Source organism: Prionailurus viverrinus, chromosome B2 (assembly GCF_022837055.1).
Source record: "Prionailurus viverrinus isolate Anna chromosome B2, UM_Priviv_1.0, whole genome shotgun sequence".
NCBI classification, from domain to species: Eukaryota; Metazoa; Chordata; class Mammalia; order Carnivora; family Felidae; genus Prionailurus; species Prionailurus viverrinus.
The window spans coordinates 2,840,607-2,868,117 of NC_062565.1; the positions used below are offsets into that span (position 1 = coordinate 2,840,607).

Consider the following 27,511-nt stretch of genomic DNA (forward strand, 5'->3'; position numbering starts at 1 on the left):
CCGAGTGCACGGTGTCTCCAAGGTTGGTGTGTCTAGAGGGACCGAGGAGAACCTCTTTCATGGCTCTCCGCTGGCCTCCTAGGTTTGCAGCCGCTTTGTTCCAACCTCTGCCTCCCCCTTACGTGGGCTGTGTCCCCGTGTGCCTCCAAATCTGCTCCTTATAAGAACACTATCATTGGATTTAGGGCCCCACCTAATCCACAATGACCCCATTTAATAACTTGATGGCATCAGCAAAGACTCTTTTCAAATAGTCACATTCACAGGTGGGAGGGGGGACAGGATTTCAGCGGATCTTCCTGGGCGCCAGCCTTGGACCCAGTGCGGGAGCACCTGTCCCTCCGCCCGCCCTGAGTGAGAACAGACGCAGGAGCCTGAGGGCCTCGGGGCGCGCAGGGAATTCTCCCGACCGGATCAGCAAGTCTGGTGACTGTGCTGTGAGGGAGCTTTGACAAAGCACTTCAATCCCCAGTTCTCACCCCTTTGGTCCCTAAATTCTGCACTGAGAGAAGAACCCGGTTCCACGGGGGGCCGCTGAAGGCAGTCTCTGCGCGCGGGGACAATCCTATTACTCGAGCCAGACGCGGCCGCGCTCTCACCGCCCGTGTGTTAGGGGAGGTGCACAGGGTCCTCCCCGTCCGACCTGCGTCTCCCCATCCAAGGGGCCTCCCTCCCGGGGCAGGCGAGGCGCAGGGATCCCCCTCCCGGGTGGTCTTCTGCACCTGCTCCCTCCCGCCCTTCCCACCGCACCCGCGCTCCCGTCGGGTTTCAACCTGTTCTTGGAAAGCAGGAAAGCGCAAAGCAGGTGAAGGCCATCGAGGTATTGAGGTTTTAGTGGCGGGCGCCGACAGCAGACGCCAGCAACTCGGAGTCCTCCCAGCGCGCTCCCAAGGCCACTGGCACCTGCACATCCGAGGCCGCCGGGACCACCGCCCGCTCCGCAGAGACCCCGCGGACGCGCGGCCGGCGGTGACGAGGGAGCGGACTCCGGGCACGGACAGTCTTCCCTGAATCCCACCCGCGCCGCCCGATTCCCTTTGCTGCCGGGTGACCCCCGCACCCCAGACTGAGAGGCCTCGCGTGGACGCAGACCCGACTCCCGCACAGCGAGCCTCCCTCCCCGCGTCGCATCTCGGCGTCGCGGCGCGTCCAGGCAGGCGCAGGACGGCCCGGTGCTGCGAGGTGGCCCGCCTTCAAAATCGCTGGCAGGAGGCGGCCGTCAGCAGGTAGTCGTGGCCGAGTGGTTAAGGCGATGGACTTGAAATCCATTGGGGTCTCCCCGCGCAGGTTCGAATCCTGCCGGCTACGGTTTTGCCCTTGGCGTCCGGGTCCCCTTCCGGGCTCGCCCTGCCTACCCTGCTACCCATTTCTCTGGGTCTCATAACCTCTTCCTCCGAAGCCAAACAGTCGCAAAGGGGTGAGTAAATCTGTGAGGGTGTGGACGTCTTGACTTGAGGAAGGCCGTTTCTTTTTCCGCGGTTATGGCGGTTATGGCTCATAGCCAACTCGGGGTCGCTGGGCAGCAAAGTCGGACCCCCATCTTCTGGAGACGAGGTGTTTTCCTTGCTACCGTCTGCTCTAGGGAACTCAGGCTTTATAAAGCAGTATTTGCTCTAACAGCTACCAATGTTTGAATCCTTACTATGTCCCAAGCACTGAATTTGGGATTGCCTGCGTTAGCTCGTTTAATCCCATAGCCCTATCATGTAGGTGACATAAGTCCTATTTTACAGATAAGGAAACCCGACATTGAGTCGCCCAACACTGCACAGTCAAATGCTAACTAGAGCAAGGACTTTCTTAAATGCAGTTGTGAAGTCACTTTTCACAAATATTGCAGGGTTAGTGGCCAGCAACTCAATCCTGGTGTAGTTCACACGTAGGAATGACGTTAATATCAGCTGGTATTTATCAAGCGCCCATTACATACAAATCTCCAAGCGCTTTGCGTATGTTAGCACGTAAGATCCTTACAACATTCGTGTGAAGTGAATTGTATTCATATCCTCAGTTTAAAAATCTGGAAAGGGACACCCACAGGAGTAAAATAAGTTGGCCAAGGTCACGCAGCTAGTAAGTGGCAGGACTGAGTTTGAACTCTGTCTGGGTTTGTGTCTATACCCAGGAGGCCAGACGTTGGTGCAGGTGTGGGGGCAGCTCAGCTTGCTTTCACTGCTGTTGTCTACACTTGGAAATTAATGTTACTGCCTGACTCTCTTATTCAGATTTTGGCCTCCATAGATAAATCTAAGTGGTTGGCCGGGAGTGTGAGTTGTTACCCACTGTGTGTTAAGTGTTTTGTTAGCCCAAGTGTAGGGCGGATCATTCAACAGCAATGAGGTTTTACCTGTTTTTGAGTGATAGTAACTGATTGTTATTGTGGTTTCATATGAATGATCAGTTTATAAAGAGCTCTGCACCCATTAAACCTTCTCAGAGTGAAAATTCCAGGGCCCAAGAGTGGGAAAAGTTGGTTAAACCACAAGAAGTGGATATTTCTAGTTTGAGAGCAAGAACGAGATCCACGTGGAGCCCCCTCCAAAAACCATCAGGGAAAAAGCCTGCCCATTCTGGCAAAGTGGGTGTATTGAACTTACTCCGCAAGTTAGAGTCTCAGACTGGAAGAGTCTCGGTGTCTCAAAGAGGAGAGTTAGGGAAGGAGACTTATAAGAGCTTTAGGGGCCAGGATTCGTCACAGGATGACTTTAGAGCAAAATTACTAATGGAGATCTGTGGTGACACTGGTCTGAGGACGTAAACTAAGTAAATGACCGGGGTAGTCAATCGTCTTCTCTTTGGAACGTGAGTGCCTGTGGAATTACTCTTACTATGGTTATTACCATGAAATTTACAGATAACATGATACACAAAGAAGTTGAACTTAGAGTTTCTCTTGCACGTCGAGGTCTGATACACTTTATCCATTGAGTGTGTCATAGTATCGCATTTGCAAGTTTGGGAAAGAAGTGGGATTTAAAAATAAAAAAAGTGAAAATCAGGTCAGTTAGAGAAAAACGCCCAAACCTAACAGCACAGGCTCTGGCCGGCACCCACCGGGTTCAGTATCTCCACCTTACAACTTAGAGACTCCAGGGGAGAGTTCTCTGGTCCCAGCCCTCTCTTGCTACCTTCTCCTGCACATCCGGGGACCAAGGACACTTACCTGGGCCTTATGGTTGATTCGGGAAACAAAGTATAAACTCAAAGGCTCCGTGTTCTGATTTGCATGCAGAAGAAAGTGGAAAGGAAAGGTCCAGGTAGGAACAGACCTTTTGTTTGTAGAGGAACAAAATGAAACAAAAAGCCAACACACACACACACACACACACACACACACACACACACACCTTCACAACTCTTGAAAATCAGCCCCAGATGTCAAGGCTTTTGTTAAAGTCCACGTCCTCCACGGAGGCATCTGGAATGTTCCTAGTTTGGGCCACAACAGTGCTGCCGTGAATATTCTCGTGCGTGTCTTTCAAGGCAACATCAGTCGGGGGTTTTGCCGGGCAGATGTCGTCTGGGATGGAATTGTGGAACCGCCGTACGTGTGTATGTTCAAGCTTTAGTCCTGTGATGCCAAAGTACTTTTTGCAAGTAATCGAACCCACAAATGAGAGTCCACATCCTTGTCTTCTGTTATTTTATTTGAACGTTTCTAACAGGCAAATGGTTGTGCTGGTTAGTTTTACGTGTCAACCTGCTGGGCCGTGTGGTCAGTCGTTATTCTGTGTCTCCGCGACACTTCTGTGAGGGTGTTTTTGGATGAGATTCACGTGGAAATTGGTGGACTCTGAGCAGAGCAGATTGCCCTCCATCACGTGGGTGGGCATAAATCCAACAAAAGACGGACTTCCCGAGCAAGAAGGCATTCAGGCGGCAGACAGCCTTCAGACTTGCCGGGCTGCCTGGGTTCTTCTGGGCCACCGGCCCGCTGCCCGCTCTGGAGATTCTGGACTTACCAGCCTCCATAAGCTTGTGACCAATTCTTCCAAATAAATCTCTGTCTCTCTAGAAACACGTCCTATCGGTTCTCTTTCTCTGGAGAACTCTAACGAACGTAGTAGTGGAATCTAATTGTTTTACTTGTCACTTTTTCTGGTGAGGTTATTGGTTACTTTGATGCCCTCTTCTCTGAAGGACCCGTTGGACGTTTGCCCATCTTTCTGCTAGACTGTGTGTTTCCTACTCATTTTTATTCGCATCCCTGTGTATGGAGAGCCCAGCTAGGCTACCCCGGGGGGGATTGTGGTCTCAGCATCCACGTTCTTGGGCCGAGGCCCGCAGGGACGGGAAAGGGACACCAGGCCTCGTGCAGGTGTGTGCCCTACACAGCAGCCCGCAGGGTCACAGCAAATGTACGTTCCTGCCATGACGTCCCCGAAGCGCTCGTAATCAAGTCTCCCCTGCCTCCCAGGGCCATGACATTGCGCTCTCCTTAGATTAGAGCCCTGTGGAGCTCACCCAGACCCCTCTTCTGGTTCGAACCGGCCAGTCCAGTCCTAGCCCTGGAACCCCCCAGAGCACTGCGCTCACGGGCCCTAATAAAGGCAGGTCGGGTTGCTCTGTCTGCCTCGACCTCCCGACGCGGCGCTCTGAAGCGTGGGCGCCCTTCCTCCACCACCTGTGAGTAATGAACTTCTCTGTCGTAACTTCTCTCGCGGTCCGCCGTTGAGGCTTGCCCGGACTCGCCAACCGGCACCGAGCGCTCCCCCTAACAGAGGCTGATTGAACAAGGTCAAGGCAGCGCGCGGGCTTCTGCGTCCTGGACCGCGTCTTCTACCAGGCAGGTGCGCCCGGAAGAGCCGCGGCGGCGGGAGAGCGCCTCCCGGTCCCCGCCGCTCACGGTCGCCAACCGGGTCGAGCTCCGCAGCTCTCCGGGCGGCCAGGGATTCCAAAACAGGCGGGTGTGGACGCAAAAGGATGCTCCGTGCTCCCCGTCGGGGAATCGAACCCCGGTCTCCCGCGTGACAGGCGGGGATACTCACCACTATACTAACGAGGAGGACGCGGCGGCGTCGTCCTGCGGATCCCATAAAGCCAACGCCCGCCGCCCGCGTGCTCTGGGCCCCGAGGGCGGCGCGCGGCTCGCTCCCGCGACCCCTGCCGGCGACCCCGCCCGCCCTGCCGGCCCGACGGCGCCCGCTCCCCGGCCGGGCTGCCCCGCCGCGCTGGGGGACGCAGGCGGCCGAAGCGGCCACCCCGGGCCGCTCCAGAGCTGCCCCGAAACCGGGGGCGCCCGCGGCGCGTCCCCGAGACCCCCGCACCTGCTGCGCCCTCGGCACAGCCGCGCCCCTTCCGCGGGGCTCCCGGGCTTTGATAAAAAAAAAAAAAAAAAAAAAGGCGGGGGGTGTCCCGCTCGCCCGCCCGCGGGAAAAGGAGCCGCCGTAGTCGGCAGGATTCGAACCTGCGCGGGGAGACCCCAATGGATTTCTAGTCCATCGCCTTAACCACTCGGCCACGACTACACGACGCTCGGCCGCTTTTTTCAAGTCGTAGACAGCGCGGCGCCCAAGCCCGGCTCGCGGGCCCGGTGCACCGCTCGGCCGGCCCGGTGAGCGGAACGCGAACCCGCGGGGAGAATGGGGGGCTGGCCTGTAAAACGGCACAGATTAAGGGGGCCCGACCTCTCGTGCCGCCCGGGCAGTCGGGAGCGCGGGGAGGAGAGTCCTCCCCGCGGGAGCGTCAGTGTTCCCAGCAGACAAGTGAGTCCGGCACGAGGCGGCGCTCTGAGCCTGGGCCCGCGCGGGGTCGCACCCGGGGTCTGCGTTCTCCGCGCTGGAACGGCCCCCCACTGACCCCGCGGCCTTCCGGGGTCCCGGGAGTGGGAGACGCCGTGGCTTCCGTGAACCCTCCACTCGGACCGAGGAAACGGGGCAGAAACAGCCGCTGTGCGTGGTCACCAAGGCCGCCGCATCGCTGTCGTTGCAGAGCCATGGAAGCGGCACGTTGGCCAGGAAGGCAGGACGGTGAGGCCGGCCCGACCACCGGGCACCAGGCAGCCCGTAAAGAATTGGGTCCTCGTCGTTCTAGTTGGAAAATGCGTGCGAACCTTGGTACCCATGACAGCACGTACACATAGCCCCCATGTATAGAAAGTGAAACCCCAGATTAAGCAAGTACATTTAAAAAAAAAACCCAAAACGCTGACGGGACCCTCGCCAATCTAACAAGAGAGCAAAGACGTGCGGTGAAGTGAGGGTAGCTGTCTATTTCGATCACTTTTGTTTTCCTTAAATTTCTCATAGGAAGCATTGCTCTCTGCGTTATTTATATCACCGGAAAATATGAAAAGGGAAAGCCAGGTTTAAATCAATATGCCACTGCATATACCCTTACGTTAAAAACCCGGTGTGTGTCCGAACACACACACACCAGAAACAGCAACAACTACAACTAGACGTGTGTCAACAGAACACCGAATGCTAACTTCCCTGTGTGTGTTGGAATCGTGGCTAGCTAGCCTCGTTTTCTGCTTTCAGCTTTTCTCTCGCTTTCAAATTTTCAGGCCAAGTATATGCATTTCTTTGTACTTGGATGTAAAGGGTCCCCACACGTCCTCTCAAACTATAGGATGATTCTGTATCACTTGTCATGTGTTTGAAGGAACAGGGAGAGGTGTGGCATGGAAATTGATCTGGTGGAAATAAGGCAAGGATCTACCGGCTACGTATTGCATCTTCTAGAAAATGACTTCCGATTGGTAACTCCATTGAACCCTCAGAACAGCCCCACGAAGTGCCAACACCCACGCGTACAAAGAGAAAAATGTGCAAGTAAGAGACGTTCATGAATCCACAGGGCTACTGAATGTTGGAATGAAAGCATCCAGTCTTCGTGTTTCCTTGGGGAGAAACATGAGAAATGACCCCCTTGAGAACTGAAAAGCAATAATCACTTTTCGGGTCTCGTGGATAAACCCCATTTGGTCGTGGCATATCATGCTTTTTAAAAACTACTTGATTTGGGTGCCTGGGTGGCTGAGTCGGTTGAGCATCTGACCCAGAGACATGGGATTGAGTCCCATGTGGACCCTGCTGGAGAGTCTCTCTCCTTCTGTCCCTTTCCCACACCCACGCTCTCTCTCTCTTTCAAAAAAGTAAAAATATTACTTAATTGAATTTGCTAAAATTTGTTAAGGATACCTGCAACTCTTTTCATGGGGAATATTGGTCTGTGATATTTTTTCTCAACTGTCATTTGGTTTTGATATCAGGGTAACGTTGACCTCATAAAATGAATAGGAAAAGTGCTCCCTCCTCTTCTAACTTTTGGAAAAGTTTATGTGGACATGGTGTTCTTCCTTTAAAGGTTTGGTACAGTGCACCAATAAAGCTCCTTATTGGCCTGGATTTTCCTTTGTGAGGTTTTTAATGACAAATTCTATGTTAAATAGATCGATGACAACTTAGATTAGTTGTTCTTGAGTGAGCTGTAGTTTGATCCATTTGACCTAATTTATCACATTAATTGACATAATATTATTCATAACATTATTTTATTGTCTGCAGAATCTGGTTCCCTCTTTCTTTCCTGGTATTGGTAATATGTGACTTCTTTCCAGATCAGTCTGGTAGAGATTTGTCAATATTATTCAACTTGTCAAATAACCAGATTTTGGGGTTCACTGATTTTCCCTGTTCTTCTGTTTTGTTTAATTGAATTTTGCTTTTCTCTTTAATATTTCTTTCTGCTTATTTTGCATTTAATTTGCTCTTCTTTTTTTCTAGTTTTTTTTAAATTAAGTTTTAAATTTTAATTCCAGTATCGCTAATCCACAGTGTTATATTAGTTTCAGGTTCACTTTTTCTAGTATCTTGGGGTGGACTATAATTCACTGATTTAAGAACTTTTATAATATAAGCATCTCTTGCTATAAATTGCTCTCTATACAAAGCTTCAGCTGTAGATGTTTTATGTTTTGTTTTTACTTTCTTTTTTTTTTTTAACGTGTTTTTTTTTTTTTTTTTTTTTTTTTTTTGCGACAGAGAGAGACAGAGCATGAACGGGGTAGGGGCACAGAGAGAGGGAGACACAGAATCGGAAACAGGCTCCAGGCTCCGCGCCATCAGCCCAGAGCCTGACGCGGGGCTCGAACTCACGGACCGCGAGATCGTGACCTGGCTGAAGTCGGACGCTCAACCGACTGCGCCACCCAGGCGCCCCTGTTTTTACTTTCTTTAAAAAAATTTTTTTTAATCTTTGTTTTTGAGAGACAGAGTGTGAGCAGGGGAGGAGCAGAGAGAGAGGGAGACACAGAACCTGAAGCAGGCCCCAGGCCCTGAGCCCGATGCGGGGCTCGAACCCACAAATCGTGAGGTCATGACCTGAGCTGAAGTCGGACGCTTACCCGACTGAACTACCCAGGTGCCCCTTGTTTTTATTTTCTTAAGAAAAAACTTAAATTTCCCTTGTGATATATTATTTGACCTGTGGCTTATTTAGATGTATTGTCTTTAATTTCCGTTACTGATTTCTGGTTTAATTCTGTCATGATCAGAGAACATATTTTCCATGATTTCACATCCTCTTAAACTTACCAAGATTTGTCTTATAGCCCATAATACAATTTGCCTTGGTGAGTATTCAATGTTTCTTGAATATAGTATATTCTGTTGTTGGATAGAAGGTTCGATAAATGTTAATCAGGTCAAGTTCATTGATAATGTTGTTCAAATCTGGCATATTCTGACTGACTTTCCTGACCGTTGTGTTCTACCAATTACTGAAAGAAAGTGTTAAAATCTTTAACTGTATCTGAGGAATTTTTCTCTTTCTCTTTGCAGTTTCTCGGATTTTGCTACACGTATTGTGAAACTGTTATTAATTGTATACAGATGTAGGGTTGTTGTGTCCTGAAGTATTTACCCCTTTACCATCATGAAATGTCCCTCTTGATGTGTTTTCCAGCAGTGAGGTGGGGTGCTTTTTCCTCATCCGTTTTTCTTCTCCCAGGTATCCGTGTTAGTCACCGTCTGAAGTCGCTTGCTGTCTGAAGAACACTGTGTTGTATACCGTATTCCGTTTTCCAGTTTAAGGTGGACGAGTGTGTCTGGTCTCAGGTGTTCCACAATGCTGCAGATCACAAGTCCTTCTTGGCACTGGCCGCCTCCAGCCCACCGATCTGACTTTAAATCTTGGCGGGGTATTCGCCCATTCCTTTGTGTGGCTGCTTAATCATCTTTTTCTTCCGTGACCCTCTTCTTGAATACAGACATTTCGACAACTAAATTGATTCCTGGTCAACACGTGAGGGTTAACGCTTAGTGCAAGTCCATGAAAAAAATAAGGGCGGTCAGTGTTCAATGGCAGAAGCGGAACCCCCCCCCCAAGGATGGTTATGTAAATTTCATTTACAGGTATCAATACGTAGAGATAGATAGATACATGTGTACACATGTAAATTTGTAGAAGCCGGTTGAATAGTCCACATAAATGTTGAAGTGCTGAAGCTCAGACCCCCCAGGGCAGTTTGACCCAGACGGGAAGACAGATTAAAAAGTGGGTAAAGGGGCGCCTGGGTGGCGCAGTCGGTTAAGCGTCCGACTTCAGCCAGGTCACGATCTCGCGGTCCGTGAGTTCGAGCCCCGCGTCGGGCTCTGGGCTGATGGCTCAGAGCCTGGAGCCTGCTTCTGATTCTGTGTCTCCCTCTCTCTCTGCCCCTCCCCCATTCATGCTCTGTCTCTCTCTGTCCCAAAAATAAATAAACGTTGAAGAAAAAAAAAAAAATTAAAAAAAAAAAAAAGTGGGTAAGATTAGAACAAGCTGGAACCCACAAGCATGAACTGGATCCCACCGGACGGACTGAAATCTGTGTCAGCTTTGGTTGCCTCAGAACTTGGTGGTGCAGGTGTCCCGCAGAAGCCAGGGCCCTTGATTTAGGGCTAAACGCACACATGTGATCCGAGAAAGGGGGAGGCTGAAGGAGGGTGCAGGGGAAGGGGGGGTGGGGGGCAGTGGCAGACCCAGCTCTGCCTCCTGAGGAGGTAAGTCAGCAGATGAGTTAGAATGAGCAACAAGATGGCTGCTACTTGACCTCTTCCTCCAAATCTCCCCCAAGAATGACTCCTGGGGACCATCCAATCAGAAACACATAGAAAAGGGAATTCTGGGGAATGTAGTTCAACCTGGCCAAGTTGACGCAGATAATGAAGATAATGGGGGCGCTGGACGGCTCAATAAGTTGAGTGGCTGACTCTTCATTTTGGTTCAGGTCATGATCCTGGGGTCATCTGATGGAGCCCTTCATGGGGCTCCCAGCTGAGTGTGGAGCCTGCTTGGGATTCTCCCCTACTCGCACTCTTTCTCTAAAATAAATAAGAAGACAATATTTTAGTATTTACATATATAATAACCAAGAGCACACTGTCTTAATTAGTATGGATTTATAAGTAATTACATATGTCTTGAATATATATATATATATATATATATATATATATAGTATCAGTCTTCCAACTTTGCTATCTTCTTCAATAGCTTCTTGTTTTTTAAGTTGTTCTGCATTTCCAAATGTGTTTTTAAAGCAGTGAGTTAATTTCCATACAATACATAGAGATTGATTGGATTTTATTGAATCTATTGATCAATTTGGAAATAGTTGTCATCTTGATAAAATTGAGTCTTTCCAGGGCACCTGGGTGGCTCCCATGGCTGAGCATCCGGCTTGATTTCAGCCTGATCTCACAGTTCATGGGTTCGAGCTCCACGTTGGGATTCTCTCTCTCCTTTTCTCTTTGGCCCCTACCCTGCTTGCACACATGCTCTCTCTCAAAATGAATAAACAAACATTTTTTTTTTAATTGAGTGTTTCAAAACATAGTATTTCCCTATGTTATGTCTAATGCTCAAATTGTGCTTGGGTTTTTATTTAAAGGAGCATATTGTTAAATTAATTGTTCTATTGCTTTCTTTTTCTTCCTTCAACTTTTTATTTTGATCTAATTTCTAATTTATGGAGAAGTTGCAAGATAGTACAAAGAATTTTCATAAATCCTTCACCTATATTCGCTGTTAATTTATGATATGTGTTTTTTTAATAGCTAGATATATAGAAATAAGTTTACACATATATAATTTTTTTCTAGTGTGTTTCAGACAAGATGTCCCCTTACCACTAAATACTTCAGTGTGTATTTCCTAAAACCAGGGACGTTCTCTTTCCTAAGCACAGAACAGTTATGAAATCTGGATTAAAACTCTTATTTGATCTAGAGACCTCGTTACTGTTTTGCCAATTGTGCGAATCCTTTATTTCAAGAAAAACAGATGACATTCATTTGTCCTGCCTCCTTAGTCCTTTCGTCTGGAAGAGCGCCCCCATCTTTGTGTTTCACCTCATTGACCTTCAAAGCCTAACTTGGGCAGGTATTTTGTAGAACGCCCCCTCACCCTGGGTTTGATGCTTTCTCGAAAGTTAAATTCAGGTTGTGCGCTTTTAGCCGAGCCCCACGCAGATGAGGTCGAGTCCACCGAAGTAGGTCTCTGGGCGGCACGGGATGCTGCCTGTCCCCATCGTCCCCGCTGTCGGGTTACCGTTCTCCTTCTGTACTACTGGTCGTGACGCATGCAGCTCGCTTCTTTTGCATCCGATCCGGTTGCCTAGAAAACAGCGAGGCGCAGGAAGACGGACGAGAACTGAGTGGAGCAAGCAGGTGGTCGGGGGCCGGGGACCGGCGGGAAGGCCCCGCCGCCAGGGGGCGCCCGCGGCCCGGAGACCGCCAGCCCGGGCGGGGGCGCACGCGGGGCGCGCGTGGCGTCCTCCGGCGGGAGCGCCGCAAACCGCGCAGGGCCCGGGGTCCCTCCGCGCTGGGTCTGCGGGGCACCCGGGCCTCGTGCCCCCGCCACCGGGCGCGCCACCCGCAGGAGGAAACCCAGGCGGCGTCGCCGCAGAGAAAAGCGTGCTCGGTGGGTTTTGCGGGGTTTTGCCTGCGAAGACCATGTTTTAAAAAAACCGCCGCACGACGGGAGCCCGGAGGCAGCGAGAGGGACGGAGCGGGGCCCACGTCACCAGGGCCGCCCCGCAGTGCCCGCGGGGGCGCAGAAAAACACGCCGTAGTCGGCAGGACTCGAACCTGCGCGGGGACACCCCAACGGATTTCTAGCCCGTCGCCTTAACCGCTCGGCCACGACTACCCGCGGGCGGGAGCGCACGGCCCCGCTTCCGTGGGCCGCGGCGGCGACGCGCACGATCCCTCGGGAGCTCCGCGGACACGCTGCGGCCGACCCCCGGGACCCCGGAGCGGCGGTGCCACCAGCGGTCGCGGGTGAGTCCGGGCTTCCAGGACTTCCGGGCTTCCACGCGGGCTCCAGGTGGGTTCTAGGCGGGCACCAGGCGCGCACCAGGCGGGCACCAGGCGGGCACCAGGCGGGGGACTGCTTCCTTGGCTTTGTGCCCCGGGCGGAGGGCGCTCAGAGTTCTGCATCCCCTCGCCGGCAGGTTGCTAAGCCTCTTGTTTCCCACTCGGCTTTGACGTTGGGCCGAGGCCCGGGCTCTTTCTCTCCAGGTTCGACCAACGCCCCGCAGCGTCTGTATTTCCTCTTAGGTTTACATGTGAGTTTCTCTGGCCGCGTTTTCCCAACTCTCGAAGCGGATTTGGTCTATCCTGCTTAGAAGGGCTTAATCTAATTTTTAAACAGGGTGGACAAGGAGGGGAGGGAGGAGGGCATGGGTGGGGAGGAGGAGGGGGTTCGAGCCGAAGACAGAAGGGGCCCGGGGGGGGGGGGGGGGGAGGGGGCTGAAGTATGCGTGGAGGCGGCTAAAGCCATATGTGGCCAGAGACTGTGGCCATTACCATGGTGACCGAAGAAGACAAGGGGGCTCTTGGAGACACCCAGACCTTCTGCAACACCTCCATTGAGGAGATGCCCCTCGGTGTTCCCGACCTTATGTGAGAGGGGCTGTCCTGCTCCCCGCAGCAGCCAGGGGTCGGTGCGCGGCGGGAAGGGGGGTTGAGGAGGAGCAGGGGAGGGGAGGGGAGGGAGACAGGGAGGAGTATCTTGCTATTCTTTGCCTTTTTTTCTTTGAATAAATGTCCCTTTTTTGAGGCAAAACTAAATAGACAAGAGGAGGAGGGGGGAGAGGGGTGACGGGAAGAGGGAAGGGGGTGGGAGGGAGATGAAGGAGGTTCCTCTCCTAACATAAAATCAATTCTAGGAACCCCCCCCCCCCCCCCCCCCCCGGTTTAATGGAGGGGAGTCTGCTCTGAGGGGAGTATTAAGGCGGGTTTGGGGTAAAGGAGCCTGACTCCGTATTTAACTGAGCAGTCTATTGGCTGAACTGCCTTTCCCATCAAACTGAGTATCAGTCGCCTAGTCACTGTTTACAAATCGGGTCACCTTATAACGTGACTAAGTGCAAATTGAAAGCAAAATGGAAGTTGTGATATAGATGTTGCCGTAATGTGTCACATTATGACGCTTTTATTTGGTCCACACGTTTTTAACAAACCTGTGACGCTTTAAGTAAATTCCTGTGGAACTGTAGTTCGAGGGAAGTCAAATACCTGAGAAAACCCAGAAACGTTTCATGCTTTCAAAACAGACAAAACAAATGTGTGGTGTTAGGAATCAGACAGGCGATGGTCGAAGGTACCTGTGGCTGCGAAAGTCCACGAGGAGAACCTGCCCGGGACGCCGAGAATGGGGTTTCTCATTCTGGGGTCCCGGGTACACAGGTGCGTTCCCTTTGTGAAACTTCCTTGAGCTGTGTCGTTACAGTTCACGTCTTTTTGCTCATCACTGCTACATTGTGTTGTATGTCCCTAAAGATTTCCTTCAAAAACAAAACCTCTGAAGCTATTGTAAATGAAAGGGGATTAATGAAGAATACAGACCCCTAGGAAAGTTTGGGACGGGGGGGTGGGGGTGGGGGGGTGGGGGGGGTGGAGGGAGGTGCCAGCTCTAATCCAACCCCGCGGAGATGGGCTCCCAGAGAGCCTGCGTTGTCTCTGTCTCTGCAGTCGAGAAAGCAGAAAATCCAGACGCTGCCCCTGGAATGGTTGGTTTCAGACGTCTGTTGCCTGAACCGCGGGGCAGAAATCTGGAGGCTTCTGCAGCACCAGTGTCCTTTCCAAGGCAGTGGTTCTCAAAATTTGGCACGAGAGCCTTTTGTCATGGCAGAAAGCAAGTCAGCCAGTGACTTGTGCCCCGGTCTCAGAGAGGAGAGGTCGGTGCCATTGCAAGAAAACTTTGATGCTACTCGGGTCCCCTGGAAGCAGTTTGGGAGGTGGTTCAGAGTATTGGGCTCTGGATAGCAGGAGATGTAAAAAAACAAACTCGGGGGTTAACTTGGCCCTGTGATCAGTGCGTATCAGATAGACAGAAACAGAATCTAAGAAAACACAACAGTCAGAAAGTAGTTTACATTTCTTTTTTTAAAAAAATGTTTACTTTTGAGAGAGACAAAGAGAGTGCGAGGGGCAGAGGGGCAGAGAGAGGGGGAGACCCAGAATCCGAAGCAGGCTCCAGGCTCCCAGCTGGCAGCACAGGGCCCGCGATGGGGCTCGAACCCACGAGCCATGAGATCATGACCTGAGCTGAAGTCAAGAGTGGGGCCCTTAGCCGACGGAGCCCCCCACGCGCCCAGGATTTGTACTTTTAACCTTCTAGCCTCGGTCGTAAGGGAAGGTTCAGAAAGTGGAACTAGATGCTTATGCCAACCTGCTGTACCCTGTAGAGACGTTAAAGCTGAAATGTTCTGCCTTCCCAGGGTATTAAAAATAATGCCCCTGTATCACCCTGAGGGGAAGCCTACTGACACCTCGAAAGACGCCCTCACTGTTACTGACCAGTTTTTCAGCCGTTGCCCCGGGAGATTACCCAGATTCCCCCCATCTGCGTTACTGCCTATAGCCTTTTTTCTTACTGATTTTAAGGAGTTCTTTACATATTCTAGACAGAAATGTTTTGCCAAATGTGTGTGTGACAAATATCTCCTCCCGCCCTGTGCCTTTTCACACTATTAATGTTGTCTTTGGATGTGCTGAAGTTCTTAAGTTGAAAGAAGTCCAGTTTATCTTTTTTTAATGGGTATTGCTTTTTGTGCTTTTTAAACAGAAATCTTCCTTAATTCAAAGTTCATGAAGACAGTCTCCTGTTTTCCTCGATAACATTTATTGTTTTAGCTCACATAGTTAGGTCTTGAACACGTCTTGAATTAGTTTAGGGGATAGTTTACAGAGGAGGTCAATGTCCACATTGTTCTCCTTTGTATGTTGAGCTGACTCAGAACTGCTTTTTGAAAAATCTATCACTTGCCCCATTGAATTGCAGTGACACTTTGTTACATGTGTGTGGTTTTGTGTAGGCATATCTATTTTGTTGTATTGATCTTTGTATCTGTCCTTATGCCAGTAACACACTTTTTTTTAACGTTTATTTACTTTTGAGACAGAGCATGAACGGGGGAGGGTCAGAGAGAGAGGGAGACACAGAATCCGAAACAGGCTCCAGGCCGTCAGCACAGAGCCTGACGCGGGGCTCGAACTCACGGAGCGTGAGATCATGACCTGAGCCGAAGTCAGACGCCCAACCGACGGAGCCACCCAGGCGCCCCAGTAACACACTTTCTTAATCAGTATAGCTTTAGAATAAGTCTTGTTATGTGTTAGTAAAAGTCCTCCAGATTTGTTCTTATGCAAGACTTCCTTGACTATGCTAAGTCCTTTCCACTGGCAGTTACACTTTATTTGATTTTTTAAAAATTTTTAATGTTTATTTTTGAGAGAGAGAGAGAGGGAGGGGCAGAGAGAGAGAGAGCGAGACACAAAATCCAAAATCCAAAGCAGGCTCCAGGCTCTGAGCCGTCAGCACAGAGCCCGATGCGGGACTTGAACTCACGAACCGTGAGATCATGACCTGAGCCGAAGCTGGACGCTTAACCGACTGATCCACCCAGGAGCCCCTGAAATTGCATTTTAGAGATAGTCAATTCTACCAAAAGTCCTGTTTGAATATTTTATTTCAAATACATTGAGTCTGTGTCTTTCAATCTATGAATATGGTATATCCTTTCATTTAGACAATTTTTAAAATTCTCTGCACAGTGATTTGGAGCTATTAATGTAGGACTGTTGTACTTTTTAATGACATTTATTACAGTATTTGTTATTAGGTTATTCATAGTTTTCTTGCTATTGTAAGTGACATTTTAGAAAGTTGTCTTTTTTTTTTTTTTGCCAGTGTGTATGAAGATGATATATATTTATTTGGATGTTGGGTTTTGTATGCAGCAAATTTGCTATTTTACTTATTAATTCTAATAATTTGTAGATTTGGGGAGTTTTCCAAGCACCTAATTGTGTCATCTGCAAATGATGACAGTCATATTTCTTCATTTCCAATCTCAATGTCTTTAATTCTTTGTTATGCCTTAACTTATTTTATGACCTAAGTTCCCAGTACAACTTTGAAAGCAGTGGTGGGAGTGACCATACTTGTCTTGGTCCCGGTATCTGGGAGAAGGTGTTAAATACTTACCATAATCAGGATGTTAGATGTAGGATTTTGTATATATGCATCATGGGATTAAGAAATCTCTTTTCCATTCCTAGACTGGTGAAAGTTTTTAATGAGGAGTGTTGAATTTTGTCAAATGCTATGATCATTTGATTTTTTTCTCTTACTCTTTGTGGTACATTTCAAGTGATCGATGTTTATATTAAACAAATTTCATATTGCTAAGACAAACATTACCTCTTTACTTTCAACTCATTGGATCACTGATATTACTGGATCTGATTGCTATTATCTGATTTAGGAGTTTTACATCTAGAATGTTCAACACATAGATTGACCTGGAATTTCCTCTCCAGTAATATCCTTGTCAGGTGTTAGTATGAAGATTATTCAGGCCTCATCAAGAGAGTTACGAATGTTTTTACTTTTTCTGTTTGCTGAGAGAGTTTATGTATGGTATTATTCCTTCCTTAATGGTTTAAGTTTTCAACAGTGAAGCCATTTTTGCATACTGTTTGCGTTGTCAAAAGGTGTTATAAGCTGAATTGTGTTCCCTCCCAGATGCATTTTTTTAAACTTTTTAAATTTATTTCTGAGAGACAGAGAGGGAGAGATATAGCATGAATGGGGGAGGGACACACACGCAGAGAGAGAGACACAGAACTTGAAGCAGGCTCCAGGTTCTGAGCTGTCAGCACGGAGCCCGACCTGGGGCTTGAACCCGTGAACTGTGAGATCATGACCTGAGCCGAAGTCGGACAGATGCTCAACCGACTGAGCCACCCAGGTGCCCTTTCCCTCCCAGATTCAGATGCTGAAGACCTAACCGCCACCCCCACCCCAGTGCCCCACCTCAGAATGTGGCTGCGCTTGGAGATAGAGACTTTAAAAAGGAAATTAAGTTAAAATGAGGCTGTTAGGATGGGCGCTAATTCAATCTGACCGGTACCCTTATAGGAAGAAATTTGCACACCAAGAGACCCCAGAGATGAGCACTCACAGAAGAAAGGCCATATAAGGACACAGCTATCTTCACATTAGAGAAAATGGCTCTCTGCAAGCCAGAGAGACAGGTCCCTGGATAAACCAAGGCTGCACCTTGATCTTGGACTTCTAGCCTCAAGAAATGTGAGAAAATCAATTTCTGTTGTTTAAGCCCCTGATTCTATGGTATTTTGTAATGGCGGCCATAGCAAGCTAACACAGAGGGTAATTATGACTTTGATTTCTCTCGTAGACTTCAGACTGTTTGAACTTTTAATTTCTTTTTGTGTCTGCTTTGGTAAGTCACGTTTATAAAGGAACCTGTGATTTATCCTCTATTGTCAGATTCCTTCCCCACGAACTATTCATTTTATCTTTTCACTCTGATCTTGATCTCAGTAAGATCTTTAACGTCGTCTCCCTTTTATACTTTTTCCTCCTTTAAAAGAGTCTGGATCCGGGGCGCCTGGGTGGCTCAGTCGGTTGGGCGTCCGACTTCGGCTCAGGTCACGATCTCACGATTCGTGGGTTTGAGCCCCGCGTCGGGCTCTGTGCTGACAGCTCAGAGCCTGGAGCCCGCTTCGGATTCTGTGTCCCTCTCTCTTTCTGCCCCTCCCCTGCCCACACCCTGTCTCTCTCCCTCTCAAAAATAAATAAACATTAACAAAATTTTTAAAAAAATAGTCTTGATTTGAGGTAACAGTTTTACTATGTGAAAAGCAAATTTTTGTTCTATTAATTGCCTCTATTCTTTTTCAGCGGGTATCACACTATTGTCTTTTCCTTGAGACTTTTAAAGATTTAATTTACTGGCTTGTTAAAACTCGATTCTTGAGATGAAAGCTTAGATCATTACCTTTCCATTTTTCTTCTCTGTTAATGTGTAGATTTGGAGCTAACGGTTAGACCTCAAGTGCTGTTGTAGCTTCTTGTCACAAGACGTTATAGATCCGGTTTTCATGATCATGCAGTTAAAAATCGTTTACAGTTTTTTAAACTTATTTGACCCACAGGGTTATTTTGTAAGTTCAATTCCGTTACTTGATTTTGTAACATTTGAGGATTTTCCACTTGTTGATGTTCTTGACATTGGTTTTGATTTCATTTTACAGTGCTGGACCTGTTCCGCTTGATCTCTGTCTCCTGAAACTTGTTGAGACTCGCGTGATGCTTCGCCTGTAGTGATTTTGTTCAGTGTCTCCTGTGTCCCCCAAAAGCTCAGGTGTTCTGCAGTTGGGTATCGTATTAATCCAGTTGCCTAAAATTTCCTCACTAAATTTTACTTAATTTTCCATACTAAATTTTTCTCTAAGTCCCGTTTGTTATTTCTACAGAGGTGTTGAAATATCAACTATGATTATGGATTTTTGTGTGTCTTCATTTAGCTCTGTCCGTCTTTTGCGTTCTATACTTTGAAGCTGTTATTATGCCCGTACAAATATAGTGTTGTAATATTTTCTTACTAAATTGACCCTGGAGGTTATGAAATAGCCTCATTATTTTTAGTAATGCTTCTTTCTTAAAGGCTACAAATTCAAATTATTATCATTAAAGTGGTTCGGGTCAGTTCTCGTTGCTGTTGTTTACTCTGTGTCTTCCATTTTTTTACTTCAATTCTTTTTTAAAAAGCCATATGTTTAAATTGTGTGCCTTATAAAAAGCGTATCGTTTTGGGTACATTTTTTTCCCATTATGATGATCTGTCTTATAATCGAAATATTTAGTCTACCAGCATTAAAGATAAGTAGCTATTTAGTTTTGCTTCCAGTTCTCTCAACTTTGCCAGTTTGTTCTTTGTCCTCCCATTCCTGCCCCCCGGCCCCTTTTTAAATCGACAACTATTTATATTATTCACCTTCTTCTGGATGAATACAGGATTTTAGTATAGATATCTTGCTCATCTTTTATTAGCTTTACTGCTAGGCAGGTGACATTTTTGATGCTTGTTGAAATTGGAACTTTTTTTTTTTTTTGAGAGAGAGCATGAGCAGGGCAGGGACAAGACAGTGTGACAAGACAGGGACAAGAGACAGGGACAGGGACAGTATGACAAGACAGGGACAAGAGAGAGAATCCCAGCCAGGCTTCATGCTCAGTGTGGAGCCCTATGTGGGGCTTGATCTCACGACCATGAAACCATGACCTGGGCCGAAGTCAAGAGTTGGGTGCTTAACCGACTGAGTCACCCGGCACCTCACCCTTTATCAGGTCTCGTCATGCATATCTGCTAATGAGGCATTCTCCCTGCTTTCCTTTGAGTGAAACCATCCTTATTTTGCCTTAATTTTTTTCATTTTCTCAATTTAGGTATAACTTACGTACTGTAAAGACCACAAGTCTTAAAATTATATAGCTTGATCAGCTTTCGCATGTACGTATACCTGTATGACAATCGCCACGATCAAGATACAGAATATTTTCAGCAGTATAGAAGGCTCTCATTGGTCTCATCCCTGTCCGCGCATACCCTCCCTCCAAGGACAAGCACTCTATCGTCATATATTAATTTTGCTGTTTTCGTACTTCTTATAAGTGGAGATGGACACTCTTCTAGGTGTTTTTTTGAGTGACATCGTATCTGTGAGGCTTGGCCCTGTTGCTGTGTTTATCAGTAGTTATTCCTTATAATGGCTGTATACTATTCCACATTTCCATTCTGCCACTGACAGTACATTTAGGTGGTTTAGACTTTGACTGTCACAAATGACGTTGTTACGAACATGTGCGTACACGCTCTTTGTGTTGGTTATGTGGTCAAGTAGGATAATATCTGGGTCATAAGAATGTTATGTGTAACTTTTGTAGGCATGGTGAAACATTTTTTCCAAGTGGTTACACGAATTTATACTCCGACTGGCAATGTGAAAATGCTCTTACCACTAGTTTTTATGCTTCGAGTTTTAAATTTTAGCCATTCTCATGGGTGTATAGTGCTATCTAATTTTGGTTTTGATTTGCATTCCTCTGGTGAGTCATGATGTTGAGTGCCTTTTCATATGCTTATCGACCCTTTTGAATATTAAAAAAAAAATTTTTAACATTTATTTATTTTTGAGAGGAGAAAGAGCATGAGCAGGGGAGGAGAAGAAAGAGGGAGACACAGAATCCGAAACAGGCTCCAGGCTCTGAGCTGTCAGCACAGAGCCCGACGCGGGGCTCGAACTCACAGACCGTGAGATCATGACCTGAGCCGAAGTCAGATGCTTAACCGACTGAACCACCCAGGCGCCCCCCATTTTGAATATTTTTAACAAAATGTCTGCCAAGCCTGTTGCCCATTTTATTTTTGTAATGTTTACTCATTTTTGAGAGACAGAGAGAGACAGTGTACAAGCAGGGGAGGGGCAGAGAGAGAGGGAGGCATGGAATCCAAAGCAGGCTCCATGCTCTGAGCTTTCAGCACAGAGGCCCAACACGGGGCTCAAACTCACAAACTGCAGGATCATGACCTGAGCTGAAGTTGGATGCTTAACCAACTGAGCCACCCAGGCGCCCCTGTTGCCCACTTTCAAGTTGAGTTGTCTACTCTTATTTATTCATAGAGGTTCTTCATATACACACACACACACACACACACACACATATATGGATATTAGTCATTTGATGGATGGATAATATACATATAGATCCCAGATACCTCCTCCCATTTCAAGGCTTTGTTTTTGCTTTTTTCATGGGTGGCTTTTGCAACCAATACATCCTTAATTTGAAGTGTCCAACTCTTCAACTTCTTATTTTATGACTCAGTTGGTCCCATTTGAGAAATCTTTCTCTAGCCCAAGTCCATGAAGATATTCTGCTCTGTTTTCTTCTAGAAACTGGGTTGTTTTTTCTTTCACATGGAGGTTTATCACGAAATAGTTTTGTTTGTAATGCATTTATAATGCGAAGTAGGAAGTCAAGATTCATTTAATTCTCTCAAGATGTTGTATCATTATGGAAAAGACCACCTTCGCTTGACTAAATTTACCTAGGACCTATTTTGTGAGTTGGCGGCATAATTGTTCTAGCTTAGTTTATCTTCTTCAATATTGACTTGACTTTGCAAGTTCCTTTGCACTAGAGCCCGTTTCTACAAAAATACTTTCTGAGATTTGGATTTGGATTTCATTGAATCTGCTGAGTAATTTAAGATGATTTGACATCCTAACACTCTTGAGTCATCCCATATGCAAAAGAGATCACTTGTTTAGGTCTTCTTTAATGTAGCCCAGTAATGTCTTGTAGTTTCTGATGGAGTCTTCTTGCACAGTTTTGTCAGACTTATTCCTAGGTAATGTTTGCAATGCTATTGAAATGGAATTTAGAAAATTCTATATTTCACTTGTTTATTGCTAGAATATATTCACACGTTTGACATTTTGCACATTGACCACAAAGGCAATAACCTTCTGAATAGTAACGAATAGTAAGTAACTAAATTCATTTAACTAATTCCAGTAATTTTTAGATTCTTCTCAGTTTCGTACATTCATAATAATGAAAGGTTTCATTTCCCAGTATTAATATCAATTATTCTTGTCTTGTTTTAAAAAAAAAATTTTTTTAATGTTTATTTATTTTTGAGAAAGAGACAGAATGCAAGTGGGTTGGAGCAGAGAGAGAGGAAGGCAGATTCCAAGATCCAAGCTGTCAGCACAGAGCCGAACGTGGGGCTTGAACTCACAAGCTGTGAGATCATGACCTGAGCTGAAGTCAGACGCTCAACCAACTGAGCCACCCAGGGACTCCTATTCTCTTCTTGTTTTATTGCACTAGATTTTACTTCCAGAACCATGTTGAGTAAAAGAAATAATATAGACATCTTGGTCATGTTCCCAGACTGGGTTCAGTGTAGGTATTATTTTATTGTTTTAGGTAGACTAAAGAAATTCCCCTCTATTCAGCATTTTTCGGGTTTTTATCATGAATTGATGTTGAATTTTATCAAATGTTTTTTCTGTGTTTAATAAGATGATCATTGGTTCTTACATTTATTTTATCGATGCGGTAAATTACATTTTAAAAATGTTAAGCCAATCTTGAATTTCTAGAATAAAGTCCATTTGATCATGTTTCAGCTTTTTCAAAAAATAGGATTGATTTGATTTGCTTATATCTTAGTTAACAGTTTTGAGCTTTGCTTCTGTTTATAAGAGATACTGGCCTGTAATATGCTGTTCTCATAATGTCTTTCAGGTTCTGGATCACAGTTATGTGGGTCTCATATAATGAGTTGAAAGATGTTTTTTTTTTTTTCTGTAAGATTTCAGTAGGATTGATTTCATCTCTCTTTGCATAGAAAAATTACAAATGAATCTATCTACTCCTGGAAGTTTATATGAGTGACTTTTTAAATTGTGGATTCAATCTCTTTATTTAAAAAAATTTTTTTTGTTCATGTTTATTTACTTTTGACAGAGGGAGAGAGAGACAGAGCATGAACAGGAGAGAGAGGGGGAGGCACAGTATCCGAAGCAGACTCCAGGCTCTGAGCTGTCAGTACAGAGCCCCACTCGGGGCTCAAACTCACAGACCATGAGATCGTGACCTGAGCCGAAGTCAGACACTCAACCAACTGAGCCACCCAGGCGCCCTGGACACGGTGAGTAAATTATGGATTCAATCTCTTTAATAGGAATAGGACAGTTCAGTTTCCTATTGCTTTTTGTGTCAGTTGTGGTAAATTGTGTTTTTCCAGGAATGTATCCATTTCATTGAACACGTCTCATGTATTGACATAAAGATGTTTATAATCCCTCTTTCTTGTTTTCAAAATATATTTAGGATATATATGAATATCATCTATTTCATTCCTACTGCTGGTATTTTGTGTGTTTATCTTATCGTCTTTTTGATTAGTCTTGCTCAGGGTGTATCTATTTTATCATTCTTTTCAAAGAGCCAGCTTTTTCACTTTGTTGATTTTCTCTGATGTATGTCTGTTTTCCATTGATTGATTTTTGCACTTATTTTTATAGAGCCTTCTACTTTGTGCATTTAAATTCCCAACTTTTTATGGCTTGCTGAGCCATAAAATTAAAAAGTTAAATCACTTATTTTCAACCTTTCTCTTTTCTAATACCTGCAGTCAAAAATAAAAATTTGGGGGGGGGGGAGGGCCTGGGTGGCTCTGTCATTTAAGTGTTGGACTTCGGCTCGGGTCATGGTCTTGCAGTTCATGAGTTCGAGCCCTGCGTCGGGCTCTGCGCTGACAGCTCAGAGCCTGAGGCCTGCTTCAGATTCTGTGTCTCCCCCTCTCTCTGCTCCTCCCCTGTTCGTGCTGTGTGTGTGTGTGTGTGTGTGTGTGTCTCAAAAATAATAGACATTAAAAAATATGTAAAAATAAAAAATAAAAAAATAAAAATTTCCCTCTAAAAATGGCTCTAGCTACATCAGACAAATAAGAATATAATGCATTTCATTATTATTCAGCTCAAAACAATTTTAGGTTTCCATTTTGTTATCTTCTTTGACCCATGGACTACATAGATATGTATTGCTTTCTTTTCAAACATTCAGAGTTTTCTGGTAGTCCTTCTGAAGTACATAACATTGAACCTTTGTTACAGTTGGTCTATGTTAGTGTTTCTTTAAGCTAAAGACATAGCCGTTACTCCTTTTGTGTGGTTCTTATGACTAGGGTTTGTCACTTACTGCTAAGGGGAAATGCTTCTGAAGTCTCAAATAACAGTACTGTTAACCAAGTTCCCTCCAACTGGGAGAGGCGTGAACTTTAACCTCTGTGTCCCCCAGAAGTATACGCCCGCTGAATCTCTAGAGAACATTATTGGCCTTCCAGCTGCTCTTTCCGACAGAGTTTTGGAACATCTTCCTGTGTGTGTGTGTGTGTGTGTGTGTGTGTGTGTGCAGTTGAGGGATTTGTCAGTGACATAAGAAGAATACATAGAAATTCCAGCTCCTTCTCTGTGGTTCCCTCACCACCAGAACTTTGTCCCTCGGGTTCTAGGTCTCCCTGGCCCAGCGCATCTACATCTTTGCACTTGACATCTACTCCAAAATGCTGGAAAATAGCACGTGTCCTCAAGGGGATGCCCTTGTGCACCTCCGGTCCTGTTTCCCTTCAAGCCCCGCCCGTGTTGATTGCTCTCAGTGCCTTCATAATTCTTATCATGATGAATCATATTTCCTCCATAAAAAAGGAATAGTTTGTCTCTGAAGAAGAGAGACAAATGAGATTCAATGGTAGGTGAAAAGCAGGGGGCAGCCTCCTGCGCCCTAGAGTCGCTTTAGAAATAAGCTAGTGGCCGACAGAGCTGCACGGTAATACTATCTTTTAAACTTGACTATCAAAACTTCATGACAGAATGTTAACAATTAACTTTAAAGTAATATTTCAGATTTAGGCTTTTATCTTGGCAGGGTGGCCCTTCTTTTAAAAAACGATGCTGTGGGGAGGGGGGGGACGCCTGGGTGGCTCAGTCCTTTAAGCCTCCGCCTCTTGCTCTGGGCTCAGGTCCTGATCTCTTGGTCGTGGGATCAAGCTCCACACGGGGCTCTGCACCAACCGCAGGGAGCCTGCTTGGGATTCTCTCTCTCCCCCCCTCTCTCTGCCCCTTCCCCATTCTCTTGCTCTCAAAATAAGTAACCTTAAAAAAAAAAACATTTTGAACCCATTCCTTCACCAATCCTAAATTCTTATTGAGTAATTTACTCATTGCCCCTTTCATATGAATGGTTCACACTGTGTATTTGTGCTTTTCTTTTTCAATATAATTTATTGTCAAATTAGCTAACATAGTGTGTACAGTGTGCTCTTGCTTTTGGAAGAAGACAATAAATTTCAATGAGTATATTCTTCATTTATGGTTTTATTCTGTTTTCTTCTTTCACTCTTTTATTTTGAAATAATTTAATTTTCAAATAATTTCCGACGGACAGAACATTTACGAGAATATAAAGAATTCCTGGCTACCCTTCACTCCATTCTCCAAAGTTTAGCATGTTTGACATATTATTGTACTTTCGTTTTCTCTTAATGTCATACTTTTTTGAAACTGAGACGGAGTTTGAAAGCGCATAGTCTTTTCTTTCTTCTCCCAGTATTTTCTTAAAGCCATTCTTTTATATAACCAAAGAACAATGAATACAATCGGGAATTACCACCGATAAAATAAAATTATTTAATCCCTGTGGTTCATTCGGATTTCACCGATTGTTCCAATAATGTCCTGCGCAGCAAAAGAAAACCCCAGATCATGTGTTGCATTAAATTCTTTTAAGATCTGAAACATTATTCTTCCTCTATGTCATACTGGTGCGATTTGCGAGGAGGAGAACAACGCAGTTACTTTGTGGAACGACCCTCCTCCTGAAACCGTCAGAGGTTTCCTCTGATCAGATTCACACCACACATTTTTGAGGGATACCTAGAGTGACCTTGTGCCCTGCCGACGCGTCACATCCGGGGGAATTCTGATTGGCCGCCAGCCGTCCACCACGTGGTCCCGGAGCCGGCGCCGCCCCCGGCGCGGAAGCCATTTTCCTCCTGGTCGGACTGCAGCTCCTCCCCCGCCCCGCCCCCGCCCCCGCCCCCGCCTCGCTTCGGGACTAGCGCCCTGGCGCCGCAGGTGGACGCCCCCCGGCCCGGCGCGGTCCTTCCCCGGACCTCGGAGCGCGGAGCGCGGCTGCAGTTCCGGGGCGGGACGACGGAAAGAACTGACGGGACGCGCCCGGGGAGCGTCCCCTGTGGTGGCCCAGGTGCCTGGTGCGCGTCTACACTGGCTAGCCCTGGCCGGCCTCCGCTAAAGCTTCGGGCGGGTTTTCCGAGGAAAAGAGAGAGCCCTGCTCTCCGGGGCGTTAAAGTAACAGGGCCCGCTACTCCCGGCGGGCCGAGGCCGAACTCGGACCGGAGAAAAACACGCCGTAGTCGGCAGGATTCGAACCTGCGCGGGGAGACCCCAATGGATTTCTAGTCCATCGCCTTAACCACTCGGCCACGACTACATGGGGCTCGAGCGGCCAGCGCAGGCCTTACCTAGAAAGAGCAGCGGCCGAAGGCGGGGAAAGGGTAGAGGCCGCGGGCGCCGGGAGCCGAGTCGCTGCCAAGTGTGTGCGACCTGCCGGCGGTTCCGGGGCCGCGGGCCCGCTGGAGGGGAGCCCTGGGCCCGTGACCGACCGGAGCGGCTTTCGGGAGGGACTCGGCGCCGCCGGCCGCTGTCGCGGGCGCAGGGCGGGAGGAGGGCTGCGGGGGGCGCCTTCCCAGAGCAGGACCCTGTGTTGATTCGTGTGCAAAGCAGGCGCGCGCGCTCTCTCTCTCTCTCTCCAAAGTTAGCGAGCGCCGGTGTGTTTTCTCTTCCCCGACTTGGTCTCCGCCTTCGAGTCCGAGGTCGTGGGGTGCCCCGGTGCCGGGAGTGGGTTGTGGTCTACTCGGGGTGCCCTGCTCACTTAAGAGGCAAACGATCGCAGGTGGAGAAATCACGTCGCCTGTAGAGAGCGAGGAAGAGACGAGAAAGGGAGAGACGTTAGTTAATCCTGTGGTTTGATGGGACAGCCTGCTCGGAAGGGGTAGACGTGAAGCAGTTATTATCCATAACTTGCGCGGATCCCCTCCTCTTTTTTACTTGGTGTACACGTTTTTTATCAAGCACGTTGTGGCTCTTTTGTTTTTGCTTAAGTCATCTGGAACGCTAGTTTTGATTGAGGTTTGATACCGAGGAAATATCCAAGATCTGTGCTTTGGAAAACACCGCAAAACAGCAATTAGTGATGTGCCCTTTGAATTACAATTAATCAACTGCTTGTTTGCTTTAGGGTGCCAGTGAGGAAGGAGTGGACACAGGTGCAACTTTGTTTCACTGGACTGAAAATGTTTTTAATGGAATGGGTCTAGGTAAAGGAAGACAATGCACGTTGAGCTGCAGGAAACAAAAGCTAGTCCAGTTATTATTTTAGTCCTGCTTTGGAAATAAACCAAACGTCCATCTGCGGTAGAAAAGACAAATCGTGAGCTGCTGTTGTTGTTTGTTGTTTTCTTATAAAATGGAATTTCACCTCACAGGGAGTGGAAGGAACTACAAGAACAATCACACGAATGAAACCTCCCACGCTAAGAATGAGCCCAGGCACA

The 27,511-nt window shown here is 47.0% G+C and overlaps 1 long non-coding RNA gene and 5 other non-coding genes across 6 annotated transcripts; 2 read left to right on the top strand and 4 right to left on the bottom strand.

Moving 5' to 3' along the window:
• The first annotated feature begins 1,226 nt into the window (after positions 1 to 1,226).
• Positions 1,227 to 1,308, top strand: TRNAS-UGA (transfer RNA serine (anticodon UGA)). Its single transcript has one exon. It is a non-coding gene; the product is annotated as a tRNA-Ser (tRNA).
• A 3,625-nt stretch (positions 1,309 to 4,933) lies between these two features.
• TRNAD-GUC (transfer RNA aspartic acid (anticodon GUC)) lies at positions 4,934 to 5,005 on the bottom strand. Its single transcript has one exon. It is a non-coding gene; the product is annotated as a tRNA-Asp (tRNA).
• Positions 5,006 to 5,386: 381 nt separating this feature from the next.
• TRNAS-AGA (transfer RNA serine (anticodon AGA)) lies at positions 5,387 to 5,468 on the bottom strand. The gene has a single exon. It is a non-coding gene; the product is annotated as a tRNA-Ser (tRNA).
• Positions 5,469 to 12,053: 6,585 nt separating this feature from the next.
• TRNAS-AGA (transfer RNA serine (anticodon AGA)) lies at positions 12,054 to 12,135 on the bottom strand. The gene has a single exon. It is a non-coding gene; the product is annotated as a tRNA-Ser (tRNA).
• Positions 12,136 to 22,965: 10,830 nt separating this feature from the next.
• On the top strand, positions 22,966 to 25,235 carry LOC125166731 (uncharacterized). The gene is made up of 2 exons (XR_007152517.1): positions 22,966 to 23,026; positions 24,392 to 25,235. It is a non-coding gene; the product is annotated as an uncharacterized LOC125166731 (long non-coding RNA).
• A 1,071-nt stretch (positions 25,236 to 26,306) lies between these two features.
• Positions 26,307 to 26,388, bottom strand: TRNAS-AGA (transfer RNA serine (anticodon AGA)). The gene has a single exon. It is a non-coding gene; the product is annotated as a tRNA-Ser (tRNA).
• Between the last annotated feature and the right edge of the window lie 1,123 nt (positions 26,389 to 27,511).